Source organism: Octodon degus, unplaced genomic scaffold (genome assembly GCF_000260255.1).
Source record: "Octodon degus isolate 3935 unplaced genomic scaffold, OctDeg1.0 scaffold00031, whole genome shotgun sequence".
Classification (NCBI taxonomy): Eukaryota; Metazoa; Chordata; class Mammalia; order Rodentia; family Octodontidae; genus Octodon; species Octodon degus.
In genome coordinates, this window is record NW_004524607.1 from 8,098,937 (window position 1) to 8,115,264 (window position 16,328).

At 39.9% G+C, this 16,328-nt stretch overlaps 1 protein-coding gene across 3 annotated transcripts in view; it reads right to left on the bottom strand.

Annotated features, from left to right (window-relative positions):
• Window positions 1–16,328, bottom strand: part of LOC101582025 (probable G-protein coupled receptor 141) — a 59,064-nt gene that overhangs the window by 22,443 nt on the left and 20,293 nt on the right. Inside the window, exon 2 of one of the 3 annotated variants that reach the window (XM_023713491.1) lies at window positions 11,920–12,060. The exons of 1 other annotated variant lie outside the window; for it this stretch is intronic. The gene's annotated coding sequence lies outside the window, so the exon portion shown is untranslated. Of the gene's footprint in view, window positions 1–7,453; window positions 7,548–11,919; window positions 12,061–16,328 lie in introns of those variants that run through there. One more of the 3 variants, XM_023713493.1, reaches the window with a different exon arrangement.

Sequence of the window (16,328 nt, forward strand, 5' to 3'; positions counted from 1 at the left end):
ATATATGTCTTGCTTTAACTTGGTCTTAACCATCCAGCAGAAAAGTGTAAGCACAAAGTATAAAAAATAAAGCTATATTAATATGCTGAACTGTAAAAGACTCGAGTTAACAACTTCTGACAATTGCCAGTTGTGCTGATAACTCACTTCTATTGATCTACTTTGAGTTATTTTGCAGAATTCAAGTACCTACAGTCTTTGAATTGGCATCAAGTATGGAGAAGTCCTTTAGCGTTTCTCCAAATACAGCTTCTCTAACTGCAGTGGAACACCCATCTCTGACAAAATAAAACAAAAACCGTGGATATTCTGGGAGCCCTGGAAGCTAAGAAATCGATCAAATGTGTGTACACGGGACTAGACCTCAATGCCTAAAGCAAACATGCTACCTCAGACCTGAGATAAACATCCTGTCTGGTTAAAGGCAGCTATTAGTCACCAGGAAACCTTGCATCACGTGTTACCTACTTTGCAAAAGTATAAATAAAATACTGTTTTGTTGTAACAGATGTTTTAGTGAAGTAAGCAGTTTACCTAGTTTGGATGATTTCCAGAAAATGATATCTAAGAAAGTAGTCATATTTATGAATATAGATTTAGGTGTCAAACTGATTTACATTCAAAGATACAAAAAAACTGTTTAAAAGTTCACTCCTGAAGCTATCGTATTATGTATTTTTACAGTATTTTATCCAGATGATTCTAATCAACTAGCAATCCTTACTTGCATTTCTCATATCAAAACTCTGAACTTAGCAAGAAAGGGGGCATCAGGGGGACAGTACTAACCTCAAGTAACTCATTTCTCCTGGAGACCTACATCCAACTCCCAGCCCTCGGTGAGCCAGGCCCATAGTGGAAGGAAACTCCCACAGAAGTTCTGCAGGCATCCGCAGCTCAAGCAGAGAGCTGCCTCTAGATCCAAACAGAGCCCTGGAGAAATCATTGGCTTCTATCTCAGAGACAAATATAATCTCCAGGAAATCCAGATTTCATGGTAGCAGAAAATTTGGGGAGAATAAGGAATGAAAAATGAATTTAGAAAATGTTGAGCCCTTTTATAAAGGGAAAAATGGCATTTCACTCAGAAAATCAACCAAAAATTATCATTGAAAAGCAACACAGAGGCTAGAAAGATAGCTTAGGGGACTAAGTGCCTGATTAAGCATGCACAGGGTCTGCACCACATGCCATGCCAGCCCTGGTACCACATGCCATGCCAGCCCTGCCCCCCAGGGCAGGCTGAGCGGGCCACTGAGTCTGGGCATGGTGGAAAACAAGAGGATCACTATGAGTCCAAGCTGCATAGTGAGAGCTTGTAAATAATCAAATACATTAAAAATAGAGAGAAAGAGAAAGAGAGAAAGAGAGAAAGAAAGAAAGAAAGAAAGAAAGAAAGAAAGAAAGAAAGAAAGAAAGAAAGAAAGAAAGAAAGAAAGAAGCAGAATTCCAAAGTGAACTCGACATAGAAGCAACGAGGCCAGCCTGTTGAGGCTGCTCCTCATTCCCTATTCAGGCTGGGGCATCTCTGGCTTATGATTTCTGATCAATAATGCCTGTGTGTCTTGCAGCATACTTGACTGATCACCAGGATGTCAAGTCCAGAGCAGTTCCTCTCTTCCTGGAACTACAGAGCTCACCTGCTGAGCCCGGATGGTCAGGTCAGAGGACAGCCACATTCACGACGCTGACAATACAGGTGTGCTACCTACAATCCTCTGAAGGGGTCTTGGATGTGAGTGTTTTTATCCCCAGATATTAGATGAAGAAACTGAGGCCCAGGAGAGTTTCACAACTCTCCTAGATTTTCTCTGCTACCACTTGGCAGCACTGATATGAGACCCTCCTAAGTTTAACTCTGAAACCCAATTGTTCTGCACCACATTGCATCACTGCAGAAATCCCCCTCCTGGGGATGCAAAAAAGTAAATCTTCTTTCCCCCGTTCATGCCTGCCTTCTTCTGCAGTGAGAATTTTCTTTCAATAATCAGCTCTTGGCTTTGCAATGCACTCTTGATGTCTCTATGACCAGTTATCAGGTTACTTAAAGGCAATTAATTTGAATACTAGCAGGAGACTTGGAGAAGTAATTAAAATGGGCCCATTCAATATCCTCTAAAGCCAATAAGTGTTTTAAAAGCAGTTCATCAGATTGCAATTCAAGATAAAAACAAAACTATATTTGAAATTTAATTACTAAAATCTAATTTGTCCTGGAGGGTATTCTGAGCCCCTCTTAGTTTCTTTTTACTTTTTGAACTCAGGTCTTTACCTGCCCCTGTTTGAGCCTGTAAATCACACCAAGAGATTGTTACAGTAGAACAAGATTCACATTCCATGTCAGAGTGACTGGAAGAAGCTACCAACCACCAGTGCTGCATAAAGCAAGAAACAGCAGATACTGAAATACCTATTCACCTGCTGAGCACCGACGGTCAGGTCAGAGAACGGCCACATCCGGCTATTGAGGGGTGCCTAATGCTGGCTTCTGCAATATCTGCTACCCTGTGCCCAGCCATCCCCAGCTGAAGGGCCAGATGTGGCCTTCCTCTGTAAATGCCAAGCTTGAGTCATTCCATGCCTTTCCTGCACCTGCCTTCTGCTAGCACCTGGTTCACTTTCAGCCCTTTCTGCATCTCAAGCCTCCCCCAAACCCACCCAACTGTCCTCACTCCACACTTTGTCCTCTTCCTTTGTGGCTCCAGTTGTAGTTTAGGTCTTCCCCTCTGACCTTTGTCCTCCAAAGACAACAGTTCAGCTGGACTCTGATGCCTTCTGGATCCCACATCCTCTGTAATTCCTACTGAACCTTTGTCCTTTGTCCTTTTCTTTGTCCTTCCATATCAAGAGCTCTAACAGAAGACCTATGAAATTTCAGACTTTGCCTTACTCTGTAATTTCCTCATATCTTCCCTTCAAATGTTTATCCCCTGCCCCATACCCCAGGGGTTGAGTAAGTTCCCAAAACATCTTGAGAGATGGACACAATTCTGTCACTAATTTCCTGCCCGCACTGAATTCACAGCCTATTTTCCTGATTTGCTGATTTTCTTTTTCTGCCCTGCTCTGAGACACACGTTCTAATCATGGTCAAGGTGAACTCTAAGATTAGAACATTTGGTCCCTGCTTACAACAGTGACTCATGACTGCAGCTATTGTGGCAGAGGGCGAGTCAGTACCTTTGAAGCCAGCAGTAAGTTGCTAGCATCATCTGGCTTTTCCTGCAAGAAAGCAAGGACCATATCTTTAGTCCATTCTTAAACACAGGATGAGATCATGTTCAATGTCACGGATCATCAAATCTGGATAAAGCAAGAAGCACCAGAGAAGCAACCCAAGGATTGGCTGGAAAACTGTTTGGCAGATATTTTGTACTGAAAACTTATTGCTGAATCTGAAGGTCATAGAAAATACCCAAAGGTGACATTCTGTGACTTAAAAGAAACCAGATTTTGCACTCCTGTCATACTCCATCTTTTAGCTAAGGCTGACTTCCACCTTAAATTCAGCAGCAGAACTACTCTATAATCATGTTGGCCACCAAGCAGCCAGACACATTTCTTCCTGGCCCCTAACTCTGTTTCGGGGGTTTCAGAACCACCATCCCCAGTCTGTGTGGAAATTTTAACAAATTAAATGATCCTTTCATTTGCTTGTTACTGTAAGTGATCATTTTCACAGACTTTCCAGATTGCAAGAGGGAGTGAAAAATCGCCCCCTGAGAAGCCTCAAGGGCAAGCTGCAAACCTTATTCTCCAGGCCTCCAAAGTGTCCCCTCCACACAGACCATCCTGAAAAGCCTGAGAAGAGAGCAGCAAATCAGAGCCCTACTGGAGACACTGCCCTTTGACTCAGCTGCAAGTCTGCACTTGAAGCTTGACAGAATCCCTGTGCTGAGCTTCACTGAGCCAGGGAAAGTCTCTTACTCTCTGCAACTCTTGTGATCTCAGAAGAGTCAGGGCTAAAGCAGATGTGGACAAGGACAGACCACAAATTTGTCATCATTCCTGCTCAGCAGTAATTCCCTTGCTAGCCCTTAGTTTTTCCCAGAAGTTCCATGAGTAAGAGTTACTCTGTCTAAATCAAGCTCACCAGCAGAAACAACCATTTATACATTCATTCATTCATTCATTCATTCATTGATTTTTTCGTTACTGGGGATTTAACTCAGGACCTTGTGCTTGTCAGGCAGGCATTTATTCCACTGAGCTATCTCCCCAGAGAAACAACATTTTAAATCGTATTTTCTTTAAAGCTGCTACACCTAGTAGCATGTTGCACTGCAAATGTATGCATGACCTTGCACATCAGTTGAGCATTGTCCTCACTAGGCTAGAACCTCCAAGAGGAATGTGACATGACCATGAGTATTTAATCTATCAATATTATGATGCTACATACCCAGTAATTACCAAAGTTTTGGATGATTAATTGACGAAACTAAGGATTCTAATCTCCCTCACTATTTATAAACCTTTTAATGATGGGTCCTTTCAGTATTATTGATTTATTTCAGCTAGGGCAAAGAAAAAAAAAACCACTTTGCTAGGCTATGATACCAGCATGCTTATTTCCCGGTATGTTTGTTATACAATTATAGTTATGAACAAAATGAACTGTTGTATTTAATATGCATGTGTTTGCTCAAAAGATGTATTAGATTGCATGAAGCACACAATAGAAAAGAAGATCAATTGCTGTCAAGTAGCTTATAATCTATTGGAGATAGATGGAGGTGGGAGAAACATGAAAGAGGTAGAGTCAGAAGGTGCCCTCAGAGTATTACAGTAAGAAAGCAAGAATTAAAATAAGTAGGAGACCAGAAAGGCCTCACAGGAGAAGTTGCTTTTGAAGTTAAACCAAATATGGGAAGTGATGGGCTTCTGCCCATGCAAAAAATCTGCCTAGTCATCATAGTAGTGACCCAACGTGGAGGGGACCCAAGAACAACAGCACATGGCTCACTTTCTCCTTCTCTCCTTGCTTCTGGAATGAGACTTCCTCTTCCTTTTTTACATGGGCCAGCAACCCTCAAATCAACTACCTAAAACCTCATCCTGTTTGCCCCAATCAGCTCCCAGAACGCCATTCTGCCTGCCCCCAAGCTTCACCCCAATAAAAACTAATAACAGCCTGAGCTGTCTTCCTCCTGGGGTGAACGATTCTTGCTTCCCTTTCCGCAGTCCTCCCATGCTCAGCAATAACGGCCTCTTTCCCTTCTCTTCTCTTTCATTTGTGCCTAAGGACAAACCTTACAGACAGGAGATGACAGACAGAGAAAATGGAAAAGATGAAAATGGAGAAAGAAAAGGTGGCTTTGAGGTATATAGAACAAAATTAGTCCCCTGGGGAAACACCAAATGCGGAAGGTTTCACAAGATTTAGCAGTCATTTCTGTACCAGTCTGAAATGTTATCAATCAGCAAATCCACAATCTTTTTGTAGACTTTGATTATCTAGTTCCAGTCTTTCAAAGTTGTTCTCAATCCTCTTAACTTTTAGGGAAACAAGAAGTTTCTGTAAGAAGGGAAGTTTCAGTAATATTTACAATTCCCTTTTTGGTTCATTTTTAGTACACCTACTTTAAAAGGAAGCATAGATTTCCCTCTCTTAGATTTAAAAACAGTTTTTCATTCTTTTTCTCACAAGGCCTCATCCATATTTTCTGGTCCACATTCCCTGATAACGTGTCCTATACATTTAATCAATCAAGTAAATTTGAGCCTGAGCTAGAGACACACATAATTAGCAAGACCCGTCTGTCATGAGTCATGCCTGTGGTCTGGATATGGACTTAGTTCCTGTTGATCACATCAAACAGAAAATTAAGGCTTCCTAGCTGGGAAACCTCTCATATATATTTCTGGGAATCTTGTATAAAGCTAGGCTCTAGTCAGTCCTCATAAATCCTGGTCCCACATCAGGCACTTTATCCATTTCCAGAGTATATGGGAAAATACTTCCCTTAATATTTAGAAACAAAAAAGTAAGTTGAAGATTTGGCTGAAAGATGAGCTACTTTATCCTTTCTGGCAGAAAAAAATATATACAAATAAAATTAGTCAAAACTTCAAATTCCTTCTTTTCTCTCTCTCTCTCTCTCTCTCTCTCTCTCTTATTTATTTATGTATTTACTTATTTATTTATTTTGTCTTTTTGAGACAAGATCTCCCATACAGCTCAGGCTAGTCTTGAGCTCACTTTGTAGCCCAATCTGGTCTCAAACTCACAAGGATCCTCCTGCCTCAGCCTCTTCAGTACTGGGATTACATGTGTGCACCACCACGCCCAGCCTAAAAATAGAAATTCTTAAGAGAAAATCATAGAAACTAGAAAAACTACTTTGCAATATACTGATTTTTCTAACAAGTAGGGCTAACTCTCCAAAGAATAGGGAAGTTACCACTTTCAGCCAACAAGAAGTGATTCTTTTCTCAACACACCCCTAAGTTTTTGACACTTTCATTGTTGTTATTTTAAAGAATTGATCCCAAATAAAATACTGAATATGGGTAATGTTGGCTCAGTGAACCTGGTATCTTCTACTAGTGTGCCAGGCACTACTTGTTTGTCTATTCTGTCCCTGTAAAAAACTTACTTTTCTTTTTCTAATGTCCCATTTCTTCTCAGCAGCTAATCACATATGGCCCCCAAAGTTCTAAACCAGCTTTTCGCACTGTTATTTCACCTCCTCCTAAGATGTCCCATTTTTCCCCATAAGTAATTCTCCTACGTACTCTAAGTGTCAAATTGTGATCGTCACATCATTTTAGACTTTCAAGCTATGAATTTACTTCCCCTCTCCCCATAATGCAGACACTCAGTGTAGAAACTATGTCTATTCTTTTGCATTCTCCTCACAGTTCTTAGCAAGGCTATTATTCAGTTCACTGAAAGAACACATGATATGGACATTTACATGTACCCACCTTCCCAGCTCCTATCTGTCTTCCTCAAAGTTCATTTCCACAAGATCCATGTCATTCTGGAGAACCTGGCTGCCTTTCCCCACTCCACAGATTGCTTCTGTCCTCTGACTGAGCTAAATTGTGCAGCACATTTTATCCCCAGCCCACCGCTGCCTCACTCCGGATCAGGATTGACCCATGATGGACACATGACTCTAGACACCCAGTCACAGTGGAACACAGGTCTGTCTCTGGAAATGCTGGCAGAGACAAGGTGTCTGGTGTTAAAGAATGAGAAGTGTAAGTTTGCCCAGAAGTAATCAATGCATTTAATTAATACTCATCTCTTAATGCAAATACCTGTTAGCCTAACATGTTTATATATCTAAGAACTGTGCTTCAGTATGAAAGAGAAAAAAAATCCCCTTAAAAATAAAAATAATGTAAAGGAAAAAGCTCTAATTTCTTGAACTCATCGACCTCTCATGAAAACAGAAAGAGTTCTATCCTGATTACGCTGATCAAAATGTTATGATTTCCTCACCCGTAATACGGTACCAACAATAAGATGAATCCACCACAGGTGATCAAGCACTCCGTAAATGTCAATAGTTTTCCTTTCTTCTCCTCCACATTTGGAGGCCTTTGTTCTTTAAAAAAAAGATTAATGAAATAAGTCAACAGTCAACAGTCCTTGTAATAATCTTTCTTGAAGAAATAAGAAGAGATCTTCCATCTTTCATGATGATAAAACTAATCCAATTTCACTGTGCTGGCACATGCTTTCAATCCCAGCACTCTGGCTGGCTGAGGCAAGAGAATCCCAGATTTTAGCCCAACCTGAGGAGCTTAACAAGACTTTTCACAAAATAGAAAATAAAAATTGGCTTCAGGTAGAGCTCAGTGCCAAGGCTCTGGTTCAATAGTAAGAACTACACACACACACACACACACACACACACACACACACACACACCCATTTATTGAGTTCTCTGAAATGCCTACGGCTTGAGACACAGATTCATGTGAAAGCATTGCACAGAATGTAACAGTTTGCATCCTGTTTCTACACATCAGAGTGAGAAAGCGTGGTGTAATATTCTTTGCCACACAAGTAGAAGATCAAAATAGCACACAGATACACAAGCACTTGGTTTCTTGGACCATTACATTTACACCAAAAAGTGGGAAATGAAGATAATATAAAGGAAGAAGCTCTAATTTTGTCTTCAAAATTCCTTAGATAAGTTTCGTAGCTTGACTACTTGTGAGATTACTCTGAATTTAAGAAGTGGTGTCACTCCTATTCCATTGCCCTAAGTCCCAAGTCACTAAAACGTTCTGTTACAAGACTCACACTGCAGAACCTCGTGGACTATGACTGCTCAGCCACTCTGCTTTACTCCTTTATCTTTAAGCTGTTTCAGTGTGATGAAGACCCCCTCTTTCAGCATTTGCAAATTCTCCTAATACTGCGTAGGAAAATGCATTTTTGGTGTCTCAGTTAACTGAATGACTCCATTAGCAAAACTGTTAACTACCATATAACAGTTTATTACAGAGATTAAGTGCGGTAATTCAAGCGATAGTGTAGAAAACTGTACTGAGTCTGTTTCCCAGCTTAGCTATGTAATAGCTGTGTAAATCCCCACCTCAGCTACCAAGAGGATAATTATAAGATGTTCTTTGCCAAACCATAAGCTCTTTTTTGGGACTAAGAAAGGATCCCACTAACATATACCTTGACACAGCTTACATAGAAGCTACTCTGTGCTCTATTTCAAGGAAAATCTAGAAACCAAAGTGTACATGTAGGGAGTAGAGGTTAAAAAGTAAAAAAAAAATAAATACAGGTAGAAAACCTTTCACTTTGTAGCTAAAATACATATATTTGAACCTGGCTGTTATTGTCAATTTGGTCTTCAACAATTCATGTAATCTCCCTGAGTACAACTTACATAAAGGAGATTACATTACCAACACTGAGATAAACACGGGCGTGCACACATCACTATGATATGATGCCTTTCATTATTTCCAGAAGATTCCAAGGCAGAACTGTTGTGAGCATTAAAGAAATTAGCAAAGTTTTAGATAACAAAGAGATGTAAGGGATCGACTTTAGAATCTTCTATTAGGAGGTTCTGAGTATACAATGGCTGAAATTACTCAAAATATCCAAGGAGAGGGTAATACTTCACTTACATAAGTATAAAACTGAAGGGTGTTTTACAAGACTAAATTGGATGCTCTTGAGCAGCCACTCTGAAGATAGTGCATATCTGATGCAAGGGAGTAATTGCAGATATGAGATCTGAGAATTTGTAATTGACTAATAAGGCTCAGGGCAGACAAGCGTAGCACTGGAACCACAGGAAATGCAAAAAAGTAATCATGGGAGTCTAGACAGCAGCAGAAGAAAAGAAGCTGTCACAGGCAACTAAGTTAGATAAAATTATTATAGGCAGTCAGATAGGAGTAGGCCCTCAAAGGACCCAGCGCAGTCGACAAGATATCAAGCGACTGTGGAAGAGACCAGTATCTGCCCTGTGGGCCAGACCTCAAGACAAAACATAAAACAAATGTGCTCACATACTTCTTAAGGATAAATATCATGAATTGATATTCTAAACAAGTATCAATCCTTAGGGAAGCCAGGAAGAGCCACTAACCCAACCCCTACAGGAAAAGACCCTGTTCTATATTCATGCCAGCTTGATACATGACTTGTTTCCCCATTTGATCCCAATTTAATCCATTTTACCTGAGTGATTATACTCATAATTCTTATAAGTGGACCATAGTTTTGTCCCACCTCATGCCAACCTTTGTGATTTCTCATTTCTCCTTAGTTGGACCTGTCTTATGTGGATTTGCTCAATAAAAATACCTAGGAAGGACAGGGTCCTTGGAAAGCCATTTAGGACATTGTCTCTTTCTCTCTTGAATGGAAGCTTTCTTTCCCCACAATAAATATATTCTGCTTTTAACTTCCTTTGTTCTTAAAATTCATTCTTTGATTTTAGAGAACCCAAACTCATATTAGACATCTAGTAGGTTGGGAGTTTCTCTCCTCTATATCAAAAAATTGAACAAGACAGAATATACATGGTCTCAGGGACTAAAGTTTTCCTGTACAGTTTGTCCCTAAGAAAACGTTGTAAATTAGCATCCAAATCCAAATACATTCTATCTGAATTGTCATGTATGTGACAACATGGCACTAAATTAATGAACCCTTTATATATTTGTGTTAGTGGTATTATTTGCCCAATTCTTCACCATCCCTATGTACACAAGCCTACCACATTACCACATGTGACTTTTCAGTTCCTCCCACCACAGAAGCACAAGTATTTCTGGTCCCTTGGCTTTGCCTTTGGCCAACAGAGAGATGGGGGTGACAGTGTGGCCATTCCAAACTTAGGCATTAATGCAACTCCCTTACTTTGCCATCATTACCATGATAACAGCATGCTGGACTGGCCCCTGGGCTCTGAAAGATACATGCAAGAGGATGCTAACCCACCAGCCTAGGTCAGCAAACTCCAGATATGGGAGAAGATCTAAGAGGCATCTCCAGCCAAAACACAGTAGATGTGTACGGAGATAAATAATTGCTCTTTTATACTACTGAGTTTTGGGATGACTTATCACATAGCACTTTTCTGGTAATAGCTACCTAAACATAATGTTCTTAGGAGGTGACTTGTTTTTAAATTATTGTCTCCATCTGTTCAGGCATTATCACCAGAAGGGCAACCACTCTGTGCTGTCTTTCAGACACCAGATTTACTTTACCAAAAAAAGGTCTTTGATTCATGGCATAATACACTGACAAATTACCTAGAGAAACAAAGACAGGTGGTGTGAGTACTGAAATTCCGTGTCCAATCAAAAGCAATATTAAGTAACCAACAGTGCCAATTGTGTCTCCCTTCTCTTCTTTGTTTCTTTCATGCACTGTAAGACTGCCCTACTGATTCTCCATTCAGTTGCCCCTAAATTCCTTAACAAACCTTATTTATTTTGTCCTCAGTAGATAGCACTTATTAGGGAAAAATGGAAGTGAATAAGCCATTGTTTTCAACAAGATCATTGGCAGGATCCTAATTACTCCTCCCCAAGGCCACAGTGTTTCAGTCCTCTGCAAAGTCCCCACCCAGTCTTCCCTGGAACTTTTCTCTAGAGCAGATTCTTTCTCCCTGGGACCTGTCTTTACTACTAATCAAATAATAGACAAGAGAGGAGGAAGATAGATCTATGGAGAAGATTACAAAGCATTTAGAAATTGTACATTCCTAAAAATGGTTCCTATCCCAAAATTCTTGCACTGTTACGAATGATGGTACCCTACCCTGACCTTGGGGAAATCTGTCATCTATTTTTTCCACACAGGACTGAGCTCTTTAAATCTTCAGAACTTCTGGCTGAATTTAATCAAACTCTGAGGCTGTGAGTCAAGCAAATCAGTGTAGTCTTTTGTCTGGAGTTGAAGTTTGCATCTCTGAGACACCTAGTCTGCCAGCTCACTTTCTGCTCAGAAATGTCTAAACCCCATAGGAAGTATTCTGGGCCAAGAGAGGGTTAGAGGCAGAAGCCACAGGATTCCAGACAAAAATTGCCTCCAGCTTCTACGAGACTCAAGGGAAGCCTCCCGGTGTTTGAAACAGGCTGAAATTGAGGTCAATAGCTTAAATTTGCCAAAGAGGTAGCCTTTTTTTTCAAGACTTGATTTTCAATAGAAATTATCTCACAGGAATGATTCTATCATAAAATGTTGAATTAGATTAGTACAGGCCACCAAGTCTTCTCTATACTTCATACCAGGTCAACCCATAATATAAACATGACTTGATTGCTTTAATATTTGCCCTCAGGTCGCTCAACATGAGATCCCCCGTACTTTACCAAGGCTATAGCCATGAAGCAACTTCTCATAGCTGCATGTTAGGCATCATGAGAACAGCGCCTCTCAGCCAATGCTCTGACTCTGTTAGCATCACCCACCTCGGAGTCAGAAGCTCTGGAGGAGGCTCAGCAGGCAGCTGTGGACAAGTCTTCCAGGAGAGTCTTGGCCATGTTACTATCTGAAGGTCCCCAATTTAGGTCACCTTGAGCTGATGTTCTCTCCAGCATTTCTGCATCTGCCTGCAAAGTGAAGAAGTCCACTTGGATGATCTTAGTCATCATTTATACCTCTATTATTCCATTATTTTACTCCATGTAATATATCTCTTCCCTTGATTTTTTTTTGTTTAATTCCTTGATGTCACAAGGAAGATTTGAAGAGCCACCTGGTGGCTTATTGCTATTTTCACCCCTAGAATACCAATAATTATAATAGTCACACCAAGCAACCATATGGAGGAAGAAAGTTAATACTATTACAAAAATAAATAAATAACAGAAAGGTATAACCAAAACAGAATCACTGTCCTACTACTTCCTAGTTCTGTCTAGAAATAATAATCATCATGATAACAATAAGTATCCTGGGGCATTTATTTAAATACATTCCCCACCAACAGCAACCAGCACTGCTTGCTGAAGAAAAGAGGAGTAAGGATTATACCTTTAAAATTATGAGAACTAGACAAATAACTTTCTGTAACATATAAGTTCCATGTGTACTATGGACCCCAACTCAAGAAACAAATAAAAAGAAAACATAAAAAAATGAAACCATCAGGAAAATTTGAATCTAATTCTATTTTTTTAATGTATTTAGTACAGGGTCTACAGGGTCTCACTATACCAATCAGACTCCTAGTGATCCTCCTGTTTTTAGCCTCCCAAGCGCTGGGATTAGAAGTGCATGCCACCATGCCCAGTCTCATTCATCCTCTCAGCACATCCTGGGGGATGGGGCCGGCATGGCATGCCAGGAATTGAACCCCAGCTGCTGAGCTCTGCCTCAGCAAGTGCTTTAGTCCACTGAGCTACCTGGCCATCCCTTGGATCTAATTCTCTATTTGATATTTTCTGGGGCAAGATAGTAATGTAGCTTTTGTTATATCATCTTTTAGGTTACATTTGAGAATACATATGGATTAAATAATTACATCAGAGGTTTCCTTTAAAATGATGCAATTGCAACGGAGCCAGAGTCAGCCAGTTGAAAGCAGCCTAGAGTAGAGTCTGGGTAATGGAGTAGAGCTGGGTAATGGATAACTCTCTATTTTGCTGTATATTTTAAATGTCCCATAATAACTAATTTTAAAATTAGTAATTTGAAAATGAAAGAATAAGAAAAGAAATCTTTATTCAAAAATAAAGAAAAAAAGCCCAAACAATGATGCCAGTTAGCTCTGTTTCTATTATAAAGAGGGAAGCATGAACAAGGTCTCAATACCTCCGAAGAAATACTTGTTGGTGAGACTTTGTTCAAGCCACTGAATGTTCTCCTTGTCTCTCCCTGGAACCCACCCTTGGCTTCCCCTCTGTGGAGAAGTCTTCAGGAAGAGAGAGTCCATGCTGGGAGATAAATGCTGGGAGGAACACTCAGTGCAAGCATGTGGGCACCCTGCAGGCATCCAGCCTCTGTTCTTTCCATAAAAAAACACTCACAGTGGAAGGAAAAGAAGCAACGTGACAAATAACAGACACAACTGAGTCCCTGCTGTGCTCCCTGCTCTTGTGTTCAGTGTATACACTGAGCCCACAGAGTAAGCACGGTGGGTGATTCCCTGGGTTTGTCTGTCTTGGCTCACGAGGAAAGATCAAGAGCACACCGTCCTCAACAGATACGTCCTTTACTCATGTCTTCAAAGAGTTGTGTTGACAAGACAATGGAATTGTGTCATTGGTGATTTTTCAATGAAGTGAAAATTAAAACGGTGGTGAGATAGTTTTCTTCTATGAAATTAATGGATCAAACTATTATGACATTCTTCCATGCTGGCAAAGATGAAATGACATTGCTCATTAGAGCTGAAATTGGTACCTCCTCTCTAGAACTCAACTTGGCAATGCGTGGCAAGTTTCATTAAGAGTAATTGTGTTCCATGGGACAGGAATCCTTCTTCCAGGAATTACGAAGAACAATATTGGCAATATCTACAGAGTGTGCACACTACACCCAAGGACGGTTGCAAACCACAAGTTGCCTATATTATGTCACACCCATATGATCTACTGATTTATTAAAATTATGTGTACAAAGAATATTAAATAAAATAGAAAATTCTCTTGATGAATAAAGAAGACAACAATGTATGTGCATTGAGATGTTCACTACATAGTCTCTATGTATGTGTAGTACTTACTGAAAGTACCTAAGCTAAAAATTTAAGCACAGATTCATGAATATTTCTTATTTTTGCTGTCTACTTTTTTGATGTGTGTCATTTTCTGCAATCATAAAAATAATTTTCACAATCATAAATTTTTTAATATTTCATTCTTATAACATTTCTCTATCACACATATTTATTGCAAACTTCCTTTAGTGATAAAGACTCTGATAGCAGAAACAAAGCATGTCATAGATGAATTTAGAATAGTTTCCAGAGCATGCACTTCTATAAATAGTTCTTAAAGGCTCAGTTAAAAACAATGCTGTAATAATATTTCCTTGCCAGAGTCATGTAGAAGATATGTGAGATGATATATGAAAGAACACTCATGAATTTTTAAATTCAGAGCTTCAACTGTATGCAAATTATTGAGATACCACAACTAAACATGTACTGTAATGTATGAAATGGTACAAAAATGTGAGTGATTCTTGGGAATTACTTGAAGGGATTCTCCAAGCAGGCACTGAGTTTTGATATCTGATTTCTGCCACATGCCTCTGGGGAGTCCTTACGAAAAGAAAGACTGTGCAAGAAAGGACTTCATCTGCGTGGTGAATCACCCTGCGGATCCTCTCTGCTTTTTCTCACCCGTGTCCTGACATTATCTGTCTGCCAGGAAGAGCTGAGCACTTCTCTGAGGACAGCGTGCTCTTATTATCCTCAGGCACGGTACCACTGCTCCTTGGCCCCGGTCTCAGCATGTTTGCCTCTCCTTGAAGCTGGCCCTTGCCTTTGCCACCACCCTGCTACTTCTCCCATTCAACTTCAGAGACAGAAATACAGCTTCCAAGTACAAAATTAAATTCAGAAACAATAGCTCTCTACTTAATTAGAACACAGGATGCTCTGGGCTGGATTTTTTGTCCAAGACATTTGTCAGAAGACAGTTTGGAAGAAGCACTGATGCCACCAGAGACTAGACTGGGAGCTCAACTCAGTGACTAAGGCAGTTCCTTCCTTCCTTGGGGTTTAAACGTTTATACTCATTCTGCATGAACTCAGGCACTTATAAAATTGTAGACTTAAATTGGTTTGGCTTGTCTGATAGTTAAAAGGGACTGACTTGTGCATACAAATCATGTTAAAGGTCATGTCTTAGCTTGGAGGTCATACACAATCCAATGTTCTCTTCCCTTTAAGAAATTTCTTTCATCCCTGGAAACTTTCCTGTGCAATGATTTCGCTGTGTTTTGAGTGTCAGTCGTGAATAGACAGAAACAACTACTGGAAAGTTCTGTATCATATTGCAGCATTCTACCTCTGAGTAGCAGCCCTTCTGTTGTCATGGTTACATTCTTCGGAACTGTACAAAGTGAACGTTTTTCCTGTCCAGCTATTTCCTGGTCAACTAAACATTTTATCCTCTCCCTTTGCTCTCCACCTCTGTCTTCCTCTGTGCCCTGTCATCTTCTCTTCCTCAGGCAGTTAAGGTGACACTATTGCAATGTTTTGAGTATAACTGATGGACTACAAAGTTTGACTCTGGGATTCTGCCTTTATCATTTATTAGCTGGACCACTGTCAGCAAAGCATTTAGTATTTCTGTTTTATAATTTTATTGAGAAACAAATATCAATGAGACAGTTTCACAACTGATTACTGGCACATTTACAGTAATTAATACATTGCATATTATTGACTTAGTGGTTATTCATTGTACAAGATGCTGACCTGATATCCTGTCTCAAACACTATTAGAACAAACCTCTCTATTCATCGAATTAAGAGAGTGGAGCTGTGTATCTATCCTAACTATTTTGAGTATACAGATACAAAAGGGTCTTTCATTTCTATCCCACATTTTGGTTAGTTTTGTCAGAGAAGGGCATTCCACTGTCCTTTCTATTCTTAACATTAAATATTTATTGGTGACAAAAACGATAGTGACAGTACAATTTCCAATGCTTTCCTCATTCTGCCCATTCTTCCGGGGCACTCTAGTTTGCCAATAACCTTTGTATATTGTACTCCCCAGTCAAGAGGAATAAAAAAGTGCTAGACAGTAGTCCCTTGGTATTTCATGGATTGACTTTTGTAGACTCAATCTTTGGTGGGTTTTCAAAAATATTAATCCAAATTATTTATCACAGATTTTTTTGCTATATCATGGCATTTTGC